The sequence below is a fragment of the Sapajus apella genome, unplaced genomic scaffold (assembly GCF_009761245.1).
Source record: "Sapajus apella isolate SASKATOON/1434 unplaced genomic scaffold, GSC_monkey_1.0 scaffold186, whole genome shotgun sequence".
Lineage (NCBI taxonomy): Eukaryota > Metazoa > Chordata > Mammalia > Primates > Cebidae > Sapajus > Sapajus apella.
Genome location: NW_022437126.1, coordinates 960,162 through 974,859, shown reverse-complemented (window position 1 = coordinate 974,859; position 14,698 = coordinate 960,162). Strand labels below are relative to the sequence as shown.

Sequence of the window (14,698 nt, the reverse complement as noted above, 5' to 3'; positions counted from 1 at the left end):
AAAAAAAAAAAAAAATTTCTGTGTGCCTTTCCTGCAGACTGGAGTCATCCAAACAATGCCACCCAGAATCTAGACAATGTCTATCTTCCTCTTTCATCATCTTTATCAAGCTAGCTTTGGGGCCTCTTTATTGCCTCTAACTTCTAAAGTGGCCACCATAGTTTTAAGAATCACAGCTGTGGCTGGGCATGGTGGCACACGGTTTGGTTGAAGCACTTCGGGAGGCTGAAGTGGGCAGACCACCTGAGATCAGGAGTTTGAGACCAGCCTGGCCAGTATGGCGAAACCCCATCTCTACAAAAATACAAAAATTAGCTGGGCATGATGGCAGGTGCCTGTAATCCTAGCTACTGGGGGCGCTGAGGTGGGAGAATCACTTGAACCCCAGGAGGTGAAGGTTGCAGTGAGCCAAGATTGGGCCACTGCACTCCAGCCTGGGCAACAGAGCAAACTCTGTCTCAAAAAAAAAAAAAAAAAAAAGAATCACACCTGCAATTAAGGAAGCAAAATTTTCCCAGGATTCTTCAGCTTATACTTCATTGGCCAACTATGTCATGTAACACTCTCAGCTACAAAAATGTCTTAGAGAGAAAGTAATTTTCCCTCAGACTTTATGGAGGAGGGGCGAGCATGGTGGCACGCCTGTGGTACCAGCTACTCAGGAGGCTGATGTGGGAGGATCACTTTAGCCCAGAAGATCAATTCTGCAGTGAGCTGTGATGGCATTGCCGCACTCCAGCCTGGGTAACAGAGCAAGACCCTGTCTCAAAAAGAAAAGAAAAAAAAAGAATGTCCCATGCTCTGAACCCCAAATCCTAATTAAGAGCCCCGATTCCTAGGATGATTAAAAATTGAATCCTTTTATATTTGGCAAACGCTGTGCTAATGCCATCAGAAATTAAGATGAGATTTGAGGAGGGGAATTAGTAAGGATCATCCCTTTTCCTCAGTGTGAGTTCTAATCTATTGAGACATAAAGGAGTAAAATAGGTATGGATTGCAGTGTCACCCCCATTGCTGATGAAGGCCAGGATTGAGGATGTGGCTTAGATGAACCAGGCAACAACCAACTTCCTAATGTCATACCGAGAATTAGACCCACCTATCTGGCCATAGGCAGGACTGAGACACTCGGACCTCACTGCAGTGCTGGCTGCCTGGCTGTGCTCGCCAGCTGCCGATGGGAGGCCCTACCCAAGTGAAAGCAGGACGCAGGCAGAGCTAGGCTTATGCTGTCCTCTGCAGCTCACAACCACCTCCTCCTTCCAGGAGGGGCTTGAGGGGAAGGGGGAGAAGCCGGGAGGCTGTAACACTAATGGAAGAAACACACGGAAAGGAGTCTTTTCCCCAATCCCCAAATTAACAAGATTGTACTGTTTCTTTCTCCATATTAAAGTAGCTCATGCCAGCCACATTTCAGGGCCTGGTGCTCAAAAACAGAAGGTGCTTAATACAAGTCAGCCTCCTTTCCTCCCTTCTCCATTCAAAATCTTTCTTAACCAGGGTAGGAAGCGATTAGCTTTCTCTTCCTCTCTAACATACTTAGACTTCATTTCTCACTGGGATTGCTCAATTTCTCTTCCTGTGTTGCAATTCCCCAAGCATGTGACTTTCATCTGGCAAGCCTGACCCTGTGGTATTGGGATAGTGGAGTTATGCCTCATGTGTTACATTTCTGCACCAAGAAGTCAAATTGCACTTAATAGACCCAGCTGCCCTGGCTCCTAAGAGGGTCTGCTCTCCCTCCCAGCTCTAGGACTCATCCACCTTCCTTGTGCTCCACTTCCAATAGGTGGAGGACATTCATCTTCTTTTTTGGGTCACCGGGGAATTGAACCCCTTTCTTATGTTTGGGAGATTCCCACCACTTTGGTTTTATTGGGAGGAGGTCCCCACCTTCTACTAGAGAAACACTCTGTTTCCCCTTTCTCCGACTCCCTTTTCCAACTACCGCCAGGGCATGTGGCCCGACTGGCCCACCAGAGGGGCCTGATCCAGACCCGGGGGGCCTGTGGGGGTCCGAGGGAGGCCAGGACTCCCGAGAATGTCCACTGCGGATGGTGGGCAGTGCAGCACATCTGAATTCCTGCCACAGCAGGGCGCTGATCTGGCTGGGGACACGTGGAGGTTTCTCTGCACACAGGGCTCAGGTTCCGTCGGGTGTTGTCCCTGACTGTGCAGCTTTAAACCTAGTTTTAGGGTCTTGTGGTGGTTCTGTGCACTGCCTGTTTACCTTCTGATACATTTTCTTCTCCACTCAGGCAGTCGCTGTCGGCGGTTTGTAGCTAGGAACAACGACCGTGATGCAGTCATTGAGACCCTGACTTGGTCTTCCAAGCCTGACGTTCCCATCGGTTCTCCAGTGAAGTAAGAGAAAGGCCACGTCTCGGGAGAGGCCACGTCTCGGGAAGGACATGGCGCACGCGCACCACCTGCAGCCTTTCTCCCTTGGTGGTGGGGAAGGCGCTGCTGTGGACAGTGACTAACTCAGCAGAGGAACCAGGTGTACTGGTCCTCATTTCGCCAAAACCAACCCGGTGACCTCCGGCAAGTCACTTCACCTTTCTAGATTTTCTCACGTGTCAAATGGTCTGGGTGGAGGTGCCAGACCAAAAGATGCCCCAATTTTAATACGTTTCGGTTCTCGAAGCTGGAGTCTCATTTCACTACTTCAGCTTCATGGAGTGTTTTTCTTTGTTTTTTCCTGTCATAACTTGCATTAACCATAGTTCAAGCAACAAAGCTTGATGGACTATTACTTTTATTGGACCTGTCAGTCCTGGTTTCCAGCCCCAGACCCAGCTGCGTCCCAGCTTTAAAAGTCCAAGAACCAGGACTTCACAACAGAGGAATTACAATAATGCACATTCAAACTATACCCGGGAACTGGGGGTTAGAAACTCTGACTGCTTCTACTTATGGAAGGTGTCCCCTTTACTTATGGTGGGTGGGTGGTTTGTACAAAAGCCCATTCAAGCTCGCTGGGGCTTGAATCCTGGCTCTGAGTGGCTGTGAGTGGCCTTGAGTGAGTGACCTCATTCAGGTTCCCACATGCCACTTAATACTCTAACTCATGAGGTGGGGCTGACTTAACCTTCCCAGGAAGGTTGTGAGTTTCTCAGGTGCAGGGACTGTGACTTAAATACATTTCATATCCCCCCATCTTTACCCCTCTCTCACCTTGATATATATGTGTACCTGTATAGAGGTAGAACATCTCTGTAAGACCCACCCAAGAAACTGACAACAGTGGGTGCCTCGGGGAAGACCGAAACCAGGAGGAGGAGATTTACTCTTAACGTTACATTCTTGAATATATTGCCATGAACATAATAATATTTTTTAAACTGCCTAATAAAGAAATATGACAATTCACATCTCCATTTTTATTTCATTTTGTGGAGGTAGCATCCTATATTTATCCAACCCCCTAGGGGCATCCTGATTTCTGCATCTTGCCAGGGGACGTTGAGTCACCTCTCATCAACCTGGAAAGGCTTCCCAGAGGAGGTGACTTCTGGCAGATGAGTAGGAGTCAGAAGAGGCAGGGTGGGACATGAGGAGAAGGTATTCTAAGCAGGGGGAACTCAGTAATGAAGGTGGGAGGTGGGAGAGTGTGGCCCTTGTGAGGAAATGCAAGGAGGGAGGGGGGGTGGGTGGCGATGAGGCTGGAGGGCCGACAGGGCATTTAGGGCTCTTGCAGCACCCTAGGAGCTTGAATCTTGGACTCGATCCCAGGCACAATGGGGAGCCATTGAAATAATCTGGGGCTGGCGAGCGACACTGATCAGCTGTACAAGTCAGCAGCACTGTTTCAGGAAAAGCAAGACTTAACCAGCTCTTTAGCTGTATCAGTTACCAAATACGCGTTTACTCATAAGGAGGGCTGGTTTCTTACTGCCATCTCTCATTCCAGCCTGCTGCAGGCTCCAGATGAGAAACAGGCACAGAGCTATGGGAGCAGAGGACACCCCTAACTCTGTAAGAGGCCTCAAGAGTGTGATGGAGAAAGCCTTTGCAGGCTGAAAACGCAGACTCAGAGCTCCCCAGACAGTCAAAGGCGGGAAAGGGCCTTCCAGGCAGAGCGGACTGCGGGAGGAAGCTCAGGGCGCATGCGCAGGGAATTAGGCTTGACAGGTGAGAAGGGACGAAGCGCTAATGAGGCTGGCTGGTTGGTTTTTCACATTTTATATCACTCCCTATGAGGTTGGTTTTTATTTATTTATTTATTGAGATGGAATTTTGCTTTTGTTGCCCAGGCTGGAGTACAATGGCACAGTCTTGGCTGACTGCAACCTCTGCCTCAGACTCCTGAGTAGCTGGGACTACAGGCACACGCCACCAGGCCCAGCTAATTTTTGTATTTTTAGTAGAGATGGGGTTTCACCATGTTGGTCAGGCTGGTCTCGAACTCCTGGTCTTAAGTGACCCAGCCACCTTGGCCTCCCAAAGTGCTGGGCTTACAGGCCTGCGCCACGGCGCCCAGCTGAGGTTGGTTTTTACTGAGCTATTTTATATATCATCTGTGGCCCTTCAGAAATCCCCAGACGACCCAGTGAGAACTTCCAGGTGATGCCTTTAATCTGATGACTTTGGGAAACGTGGCTGTAGTCTAGACAGAGAGTTCTCTAGTGCAGTTGCTGGTTAAGGCCGTAAGCAGGGGCCCCACCCACACTGAAGAACCTGTCAGTTTGGTAGGCCTGGGAATGAAGGCGGACCAGTTCTTCCTGTGAGGTGCAAACAAAAACTGGAAAAACAGCGAGACAGACGTATCCAAGTTCTTTCTTGGCGTGGCTGAGGTTGCACCATGTCAGACTTTGGCCATTCCTAAAGCCCTCTCAGCAGGGGCCTCTGTCCTTGCCAAGAAGCTAGAAAGAACTAGAGGACAGATGAGTCAGAACGGAAAGGCATGAGGTTTCTGGGCGTCCAGGGTGCTCACCCGTCCCTCAGGGCTTCCCCTCCTGCTCTTCCCCTTTCTCATCCCCATCCAGGATTTCTTTCTCTCTATAAGTGAGAACCCCCCCACTCCCCAGCCCCCACTCTGCAGTCAGCCTGAGGATGTAAACAGGAAGCTGTTGGAGCTTGAGGGAAGGGAAGCAGGAGTGAGATGCCCATGATGCTGGTGTCTTTGTTTTCTGAGCTGGATAGGAACCAACCACAGGGCAGCCTGCGACCAGCAGCACTGGGGTTTTGTTTGTTTGTTTGTTTGTTTGAGACGGAGTTGCATTCTGTTGCCCAGACTGGACTGCAGTGGTGGGATCTTGGCTCACTGCAACCTCTGCCTCCCAGTTTCAAGCAATTCTCCTGTCTCAGCCTCCCTAGTAGCTGGGATTATAGGCATGTGCCACCAGGCCTTGCTAATTTTTTTTTTCTTTTGCATTTTTAGCAGAGACAGAGTTTCACCAGTTGGCCAGGCTGGTCTTGAACTCCTGACCTTAGGTGATCCACCTGCCTCAGCCTACAAAAGTGTTGGGATTACAGGCCACCACCCCCAGCCCAGCAGCACTGGTTTTGCAGGGCAAACATTGTTTGTCTGGAGTCTGTCATATGGCCTACATAAGATGTGGTCCCTCCGGATTCTTGGCTGGCCCTGGCACTTGGAGCTGGAGAGGGCATGTTGACAAGGGTGGGGCTCCCTGATGATGTGCAGTGCTGGCTCTCAGATGGTAACGTCAGGTGCCTTCGTCTGGGAGAACCCTTCCCAACCCACTTCAGTTACTCAGCAAACATTGATTTGTGGCCCTGCCATTCTGGGCCTGGGGCCCAGAGGAAGAAAGGCATGACCCCAGCCCGTGAGTGCTGGCTGAGAAGCACACAGAGGCAAAGCTGCTGAGATGAGCAGGGAGAGGGCTGAGATGCCCTGAGGACAGCAAGGAGGGCACTAACCCGGAAGAGGGGCCACAGAGATGCCTGAACTGAGTCTTGAAAAGCCAGCCGAGCTGTTCACCCCAAAATAAAGTTTTTTCTGGCTGAACAAACCAGCCAGGGGGAAGAGACCGCAGTGCGATTTCAGGGCTAAAACAGGAGTGTTTACAGATCTCCCTTCCCCAGAGACCCTCGTGCTTGCCCCCTACCCCCAACCCCCCGACTCCCACAGTACCTCCTGAGGGAAAAAGAGCAGAAAAGGCCCCAAGGGGAGGTATTTCTGGAAGCTGGGCGGTGGGGAGAAGCTGTTCCGTCTTCTGCTGAAGGGTGGAGTAGGGAAGGGAGCTGGGGTCATTCCTGGCTGTTGAACTGTGCTCTGTCAGAGTGGGGCATTGTGGCGTAGTTAAGTCCACAGACAGTCCCGAGGGCTTGGAGGGGCCTTTCCCTCAAATCCCGGCATCCCACCGCTGCTGCTCTGCCCACCAGACCCGCTAATTCTGGCAGCCACTCATTCATTCGATGATGATTTGTTGAATTAATAGTGAGGAGCACCTTCTCCTAGATGCTAAAGATACAGCCACGGACAAAGATCCCACAGGCCTTCGTTCTAGTGGGGAAGACAGAGAATAATCAAACGAGGAAAGAGGGAAGAGGTGGACCGGTCATGTGGGAGGGAGGGTTCAGTAATAGCAGGCGTGAGGCAGAGGCCTGAAGGAAGGGCAGGAGGCAGGAGGGAGGGGAGATCCCAGCCGAAGAACAGCACCTGCAAAGGTCCGGAGGCAGGCCTGTCCCGGGAGCCCCCGAGGGTGGGCGGAGCGGGAACTCCCTGTGCCCGGAGCCCAGCTCTGCGCTCCTGCTTGGCTGCGGCCCACTGCTCCCCAGTGCCAGCAGTTAGGCAGATTGCTTCATCTCCCTAAGGCTCAGCATCCCTGTCTGTAAAATGGGAAGAAGGGTGTTACCACACCATGGTGTTCTATGTACTTTTTCTAAATAAATGGCAGCTATTAGCAAACTTTCCCAAAGGGGATTTGGAACAAGATGAGACACTAGTCTTTCTTTTTTTTTTTTTTTTTTTTTTTTGATTTTATAAAAATATCTTAAATTACACCAAGAGCAACACATGCTGTGTGTGGGCATCAAGTACCAGCAACCACAAATCACACTCATGCCTTCCCCCACTCCTCGCAGGCAGGGCTTGCCCCTATCACTCCAGAGCTGCCTTACAGGCACCAAAAGCAAGGCCCGGAGGAGCCAGGAGCTTGGCTGGGACTGGGTAAGAGAATTTCAGAGCCAGAATTAGGCTGCAGTCATCTTCAGACGAAGCAGAAAGTTTCTCTTTGAAGGGACACTTCCTTCCACTTTCTTTCCATTTGAGTACGCAGAAGCCTTAAGGGTTTAAGCCTTTTTCAGAAAGTTTGGAGTTATGGCTAGTGTAAGGAGACAGCATCTCCCTTTTCATCTTTGGTTTTGAACGTGAGTCACTGGGAGGTCCTTCGGCTACTGGCCTAGGTCTTCCTTCCGAAGAGTCTCGGGATGTGAGCAGGTTGTAGCAATCCTGCCGTGGCCCCCACCCTGCTGGATGGCCCAGGCTGGGCGATGGATGCCACAGCTAATCTGGAATGTTCCGCTCCATTGTCCCGAGGCCAGCCCTTCTCCAACCTTCCTGGGAGCCGTCCCACCCGGCCCATGCCTCCCGCCACACAGCTCACGCTCATCAGAGCGCAGCACGGCCCAGCGCTCTCTCTCCTGCAGGACACACAGGCCTCCCTGCCCTGCCTGGCCCAGTGTTCAGCTCTCTCAGAGCCCAGCCCATCCTACTGCGGGTCAGCGATGGTGGGAGAGATCAGTGCAGACCTGTCCTAGAGGAGCCTGCCAGAGCAGGGGAAGAAGTCACAACAATGAGGAAATCGAGTGCTAATGTTTTTTTTTTCTTAGACAGAGTCTTGCTCTATTACCCAGGCTGGAGTGCAGTGGTGTGATTTCAGCTCACCGCAGCCTCGACCTCCCAGGCTCCAGCAATCCTCCCACCCCAGCCTCCCAAGTAGCTGGGACTACAGGTGTGCACAGCTAATTTTTTTTTTTCTTTTTTCTTCCTGGCAACTTTCATTCAATAATTTTTAAATGTTTTGTAGAGATGGGGTTTTGCCATGTTGCCCAGGCTTGGTCTTGAACTCCTGGGCTCAAGCAATCCACCAGCCTCAGCCTCCCAAAGTGCTGGGATTATATGCAAGAGCCACCCTCACCTCACCTGACTGCTGAGCTAAAGGAAAAAAAGAAAAGTCTTGGAGGCCAAAGGTGAAGCCCTGGGTGGAAGTTGACCTCCAAGTGGGAAGCAGGCAACCCAGCACAAGCCTAGGCTCCGAGTGGGGCTGAGAGAGAGGAAAGGCCCCTGTTCCATGGGGAAGGCAGCCTCCGACTGTGGCTGATGGGCTGGCAGTCAGATAAGGACTGGCTGGCAGAAATGGGCATCTAGCTGCCTCTGCTGCTCCCGTGGGCTGGGGATGATGGTGCCAGTCAGGGCTGCATGGCTGTCAACAGGCAAGGTGGCTGGGCCGGGGTCTGTCAGCTGCAGTGGCTGAAACACACAGCAGCAGCATCAAACCCAGTCTGAGATAGTCATGAAAGAGATTTAGAAAAAGACAGTGATTTTGTTCCCCATTTGCTTTTTCTAAAAACACTCCTAATTGATGTGTGACGGCAATCGCTCTCACTTATTGCTCATTTAATGTGTGGCAGGTGTTTTCCTGCCATTAGCTCATTAATCCCCACACAAATCTTATGAGGTCTTATCACTGTCTTCACTATATAGATAAGTAAATGGGGGAGTTTATCTCCAGGGAAGTTAAGAAAGTTTACCAAATAACTTGAGCAAGGTTTAAACGGAGGTCTTACCCAGAGACAACTTTATCCACCAGACTGGCTCTACTACATTTTCTTTAAACAGCTCTTTGTAACAGGATTGACCTGGCTGCAGGGTCTTCCCCTGATTCCCAGTTCTTTGGATTCAATCACATTTAAATCAGTCCTCCTGTTTCTACCTAAAAAAAAAAAACCCAATGCTTATAATATTTACATATTTATTAGGAGTCTCTATCTCTGCAATGGTATGTTTCCCAGATAATTTTTCTGATGAAACCCAGAAGAGAGAGAGAAAGAGAAATATTGATTGAAGCCTATATTGTGACAAGAATTTTGCTGAATAAATGTTTCTTTTCTTTTTTTTTTTTTTGCAATGTTAATTCACTTTATTTTTCTTGTATAAAAACCCTATGTTGTAGCCACAGCTGGAGCTTGGGTCCTCTGCACAGAGACTCTGGCGTGGGTCTTGACGAGGTGGTCCGTGAATTCCTGATAGGGAGACTTGGTGAATACAGTCTCCTTCCACAGATCGGGGGTCAGGTAGCTGTAAGTCTTAGAGATGGCATCAAACGTGGCCTTGGCGAAGTTGCCCAAGGTAGCAGTGCAGCCCCTAGCTGAGGTGTAGCAGTCATCGCTACCAGCCATCATAAGCAGCTTCTTGGGCACAGGTGCTGAGACAATGCCAGTGCCCCTGGGTGCAGGGATGAGGCGCACCAGCACAGAGCCCCAGTGGCCTGTCACCTTGCAAGGGACGGTATGAGGCTTGCCGATCTTGTTCCCCCAGTAGCCTCTGCGCACGGGGACAATGGAGAGCTTGGCCAGGATGATGGCTCCACGGATGGCAGTGGCCACCTCCTTGGAACACTTAACACCCAGACCGACGTGACCATTGTAGTCCCCAAGAGCAACAAACGCCTTGAACCTGGTGCGCTGGCCTGCACGGGTCTGCTTCTACACCGGCATAATCTTCAAAACCTCATCCTTGAGAGAGGCCCCCAAGAAAAAGTCAATGATCTCAGATTCCTTGATGGGCAGAGAGAAGAGATAGATCTCCTCCAGAGATTTAATCTTCATGTGTTTGACCAGGCGGCCCAACTTGGTGACAGGCATCCACTCCTTATCCTCGGCTTTGCCTCCGCGAGCTCCGCGGCCTCGGCCCCGGCCTCGTCCACGGCCGCGACCCCGGATACCACTGCCGAAACCTCCGCGGAAGCCACCGTGGTTCCCCATCCCAGGGCCCCCAGGGCCCCCGGGGCCGCCCCACCCCCCCGCTGCACCGGCCTCATCCGCCATTTGGTGTTTTATCGGAGAAGAAGCTTTTTTTTTTTTTTTTTTTTGAGACAGAGTCTCACTCTGTCACGCAGGCTGGAGTGCAATGGTGTGCTCATGAATATTTTTCAAAATGTTAGATCACTAGCTAGACTTTAGAGACCCTTTGTCATGAAGAGAGTTTGATGGGATGGAATTGCTGTAATGTCCATACTTGCTTACATTTACCAAAGGTTACAGTGTTCCCACGCATCACCTTCCGCTGGGCAATTTACCTTTGCTCACTAGGCATTGGCTAGTAGAGAAATGGTTTACATTTGACAAAGAGGCCGAAAGCACACAACGCATCTCTACGTTAATTTTTCAAGACCTGCCCAACCTTAAAAAATCGGTAACCCTGAAAATAGGGACTCCCATGAAACTGTACACAGCTAACTGGGATTAAAGTAGACCTCAGGGCTTTTACTGACATCTCCTGACCTCTGCTGGACACATCTGGGATTGCATAGCTCCTAGGTCCTTGAAAGTAATCAGCAAAGTAAGAATCTTGAAGTTTACAGAATGCCCCATCTAAACCTCTCATTTCAGAGATGAAGAAAGTAAGATTCAATGGGCTTATGTAACCTACACAAGAGCACACAGTTACTCAGGCATATTCAGGACCAGCACCTAGAAATGATTTATTGCCCAATAAACCACAAAGGCAAGTATTGATTAACTTCATTGGAATGAATAAATACTCCGGATTATCTGTAGAGAACCATCATTTTTAGAAATAGGAACAGCTGACATAGACAAGAGTGGTAACCAAGAGTCAAAATTAGAATTATTTGAGCAAGGTCATAGTTACCTTTATATCCCGTATCCCACATCTCCTAATCCCATAATTCTGTAATTATCTTCAGTGACCGTTTGGTGATGTATGTAGAGCAACAAAGAAGAGTCAGAGATGCCGGGCTCGGTAGCTCACGCCTGTAATCCTAGCACTTTGGGAGGCTGAGGTGGGTGGATCACCTGAGGTCAGGAGTTCAAGACCAGCCTGGCCATCATGGTGAAAACCCATCTTAAAAAAAAAAAAAAAAAGAGAGTCAGAGAATTCATTTTCACAAAAGCTCTTTTTTAGCTGCAAATTTCTCTCCCTGATTGTAGTTTGTTAAAATGAGTTTGTCTTCCTAGATGAAACTTCAACTGACCATAGGAAATAAGAATGCCAGGGTTAAAAGGATCGTTCCTTTCAAGAACCAACTCTGCTAGTGTCCCTGCAGAGACACACGGAACCTAGGGGAGGTTCCCAGAGGTCTCTGATGCTTCTTCAGCTGGGAGTTTCAGGTCTTCCTATTATATCCAGGCTGTATCTGGAAGTGAATGACCACTGAACTATGTAGTCAAATTATTCCACATTTTAGAATCTCCAAGTGCATAGTGTTAATTAAAGGAGTATTGTGTTCACAGAACATAAGCTCGGTAGCCATGCAGTTAGTGGCTGCTTACTAGCTGCGTGAGCTTAGATAAATGACTTAACCTCTCTAAGCTTCAGTGTCCTCATCAATAAAACAGGAATCATAAACGATACTTTTCTAGAAGGTTTGAGAATACATGAGATTGTGTGTGTGAAAATCCTTAGCACAGTGCCTGGTGCTATGGGCCAAGGGTAGGGATACTGTTTGATTTCTTGCATGGAGTTAAATATACACCAGATTTTTTTTTTTTTTTAAGAGACTGGGTCTCTCGGCTGGGGACAGTGGATCACACCTGTAATCCCAGCACTTTGAGAGGCCGAGGTGGGTAGATCACTTGAGGTCAGGAGTTTGAGACCAGGCTGACCAACATGGAGAAACCCCATTTCTACTAAAAACACAAAATTAGCCAGGCGTGTTGGTGCATGCCTGTAATTCCGGCTACTCGGGAGACTGAGGCAGGAGAATTGCTTGACCAGGAGGCAGAGGTTTTGGTGAGCCAAGATCACGCCATTGCACTCCAGCCTGGGCAACAAGAGCGAAACTCCATCTCGAAAAGAATAAATAAAGAGACTGGGTCTCATTCTGTTGCCCAAGCTGGAGTGCAGTGATGCAATAATAGCTTATTGCAGCCTCAAAGTGATCCTCCCACCTCAGCCTCCTGACTAGCTGGAATTACAGGCACATGCCACCATACCTAGCTAATTTTTTTTTCTTTTAATTATTTGTAGAGACAGAATCTTGCTATATTGCTCAAGCTGATCTTGAACTCCTGACCTCAAGTGATCCTCCTGCCTCAGCCTCCCAAAGCACAGGAATTATAGGTGTGGAGCCACCACACCAGGCCTACAGCAGACTGAGTTTTACTCTGTTGCCCAGGCTGCAGCACAGTGGAGCGATATTGGCTCACTGCAGACTCAACCTCCCAGACTCAAGCAGTCCTCCCACTTGAGCTTCCCAAGTAGCTGGGACCACAGGCACCACCACACCTGGCTAATTTTTTGTATTTTTTGTAGAGATGGGTTTCGCTCTGTTGCCCAGGCTGGTCTCAAACTCCTGGGCTAAAGAGATCCACCTGCCTCAGCCTCCCAAAGTGCTGGGATTACAGGCATGAACCATTGTGCCCGGTCTAAAGTGTCTCTTTAAGGCATTTGTGAAAATAGTCTTGTCCATCTTAGATTGTTTTTTTTTTTTTTTTTTTTTTTTTTTGAGACGGAGTTTTGCTCTTGTTACCCAGGCTGGAGTGCAATGTCGCAATCTCGGCTCACCGCAACCTCTGCCTCCTGGGTTCAGGCAATTCTCCTGCCTCAGCCTCCTGAGTAGCTGGGACTATAGGCACGCACCACCATGCCCAGCTAATTTTTTGTATTTTTAGTAGAGACGGGGTTTCACCATGTTGACCAGGATGGTCTCGATCTCTTGACCTCGTGATCCACCCGCCTCGGCCTCCCAAAGTGCTGGGATTACAGGCTTGAGCCACCGCGCCCGGCCCATCTTAGATTGTTTTATTGGGTCTTGTATATAGAATTGAGTATTTCTCCGTGATAAATTTATATGTCAGCACTTTTTTGTGAGAAAAATAAAACTAGCATAAATTCCACCATTAAGATCTGGTGTAGGGGCCAGGCACAGTGGCTCATGCCTGTAATCCCAGCACTTTGGGAGCCCGAGATGGGGAGATCACTTGAGCCTGGGAGCTCAAACCAGCCTGGGCCACACGGTGAAATCCCATCTCTACTAAAAATACAAAAATTAGCCAAATGTGATAGTTTGAACCTGTGGTCTTTGTTTTGGAAGGCTGAGGTGGGAGGATCACTTGAGCCTGAGAGGTGGAGGTTGCAGTGAGCTGAGATTACACCACTGCACTCCAGCTTGGGTGACAGAATGAGACCCTGTCTCAAAAAAAAAAAAAAGAAAGACAAAAGGCATGTCTTTGATTATCTGACTCTTTTAAAACATCCTTTAAAAGAGTTTTATATTTTTATATTTTAAACATCCTTTAAAAGAGTTTAAATGTTTATAAATATTTTGTGCATTTGTGTTAGGTTAATTCCAGGATACATGATACAGGATAGGTGCTACTGTGACAGATCTCGATTTATATTTTCTCATTACTTATTGTATCACTAGAATCAGTTTCATCACTTATGTATGGCTGTGTAATAAATCACTCTCTAAACTCAGCGAATAAACACAACCACGTTGTTAATCATGATTCTGGGGGTCAGAGTTTCAGGCAATGCTCCGCAGGAAGTGCTCCACATGACATCAGTGTGGTGACTGGACTGTCTTAGAGGCTTCATTCACATGTCTGAGGGCCTAGTGATGGGCAGGAGAGCAAAGGCACATGAGAAAGGCATGGATGGAGAGAGGCATGATTCACTTCAGAAGGTTTTTAACATTTTACCTTAGTGAGGAGGAACACAGTATTGGTTAGACTTGAGTGTCAACTTAACTGAGTCATGGAATGCCCAGGTATTTGGTCACATATTCTTCTGGGTGTGTCTGTGAAGCTGTTTTTGGATGAGCTCAACATTTGAATTATAGACTGAGTCAAGCAGATTGCCCTCCATAATGTGGGTGGGCCTCATCCAATCAGTTGAAGCCCTGAACAGAACAAAAGGCTGACCATTAGGAGAATTCTCCTGCCTGATGGCCTTTGAAAGAGTCATTGGGTCTTCCTGATTCTACAGTAGCTTCTTGGCTTCAGACCTAAACTGGGACATCAACTCAGACTTGAGCAGATTTGGATTTGCCAACCTCCATAAGCTTAAGCCAATTCCTTCTAATAAATCCTTTATTATTTCTTTTTTTTTTTTTTTTTTGAGACAGAGCCTCACTCTGTCACCAGGTGCTAGGCTGGAGTGCAGTGGTGTGACCTCGGCTCGCTGCAACCTCTGCCTCCCGGGTTCAAGCAATTCTCCTGTCTCAGCCTCCCAAGTAGCTGGGACTACAGGCGTATGCCACCACGCCCAGCTAATTTTTTTCTTTTTTTGTATTTTTAGTAGAGACAGGGTTTCACCATGTTGGCCAGGATGGTCTTAACCTCTTAACCTTGTCATCCGCCTGCCTCAGCCTCCCAAAGTGCTGGGATTACAGGCATGAGCCACCGCACCCGGCCTATTATTTCTTATAATGAATGAATGAATGAATGAATGAATGCATCCTACTAATTCTATTTCTTCAAAGACCCCTGACAATACAGCACTATTAATTTTTTTTTTTTTTTTTTTTTTTTTTTTTTTTGA

At 48.6% G+C, this 14,698-nt stretch overlaps 1 long non-coding RNA gene and 1 pseudogene across 3 annotated transcripts in view; both read right to left on the bottom strand.

Moving 5' to 3' along the window:
- Positions 1-8,739: 8,739 nt before the first annotated feature.
- LOC116543342 overlaps positions 8,740-14,698 on the bottom strand; it is a 20,190-nt gene continuing 14,231 nt past the window's right edge. For both annotated transcript variants that reach the window (XR_004265546.1, XR_004265545.1), the window contains one exon: positions 8,740-8,903. This is a non-coding gene — a long non-coding RNA (uncharacterized LOC116543342). The remainder of the gene's footprint in view (positions 8,904-14,698) is intronic.
- On the bottom strand, positions 9,081-10,032 carry LOC116543341 (annotated as a pseudogene). The gene has a single exon (XR_004265544.1). The product of XR_004265544.1 is annotated as a 40S ribosomal protein S2 pseudogene (transcript).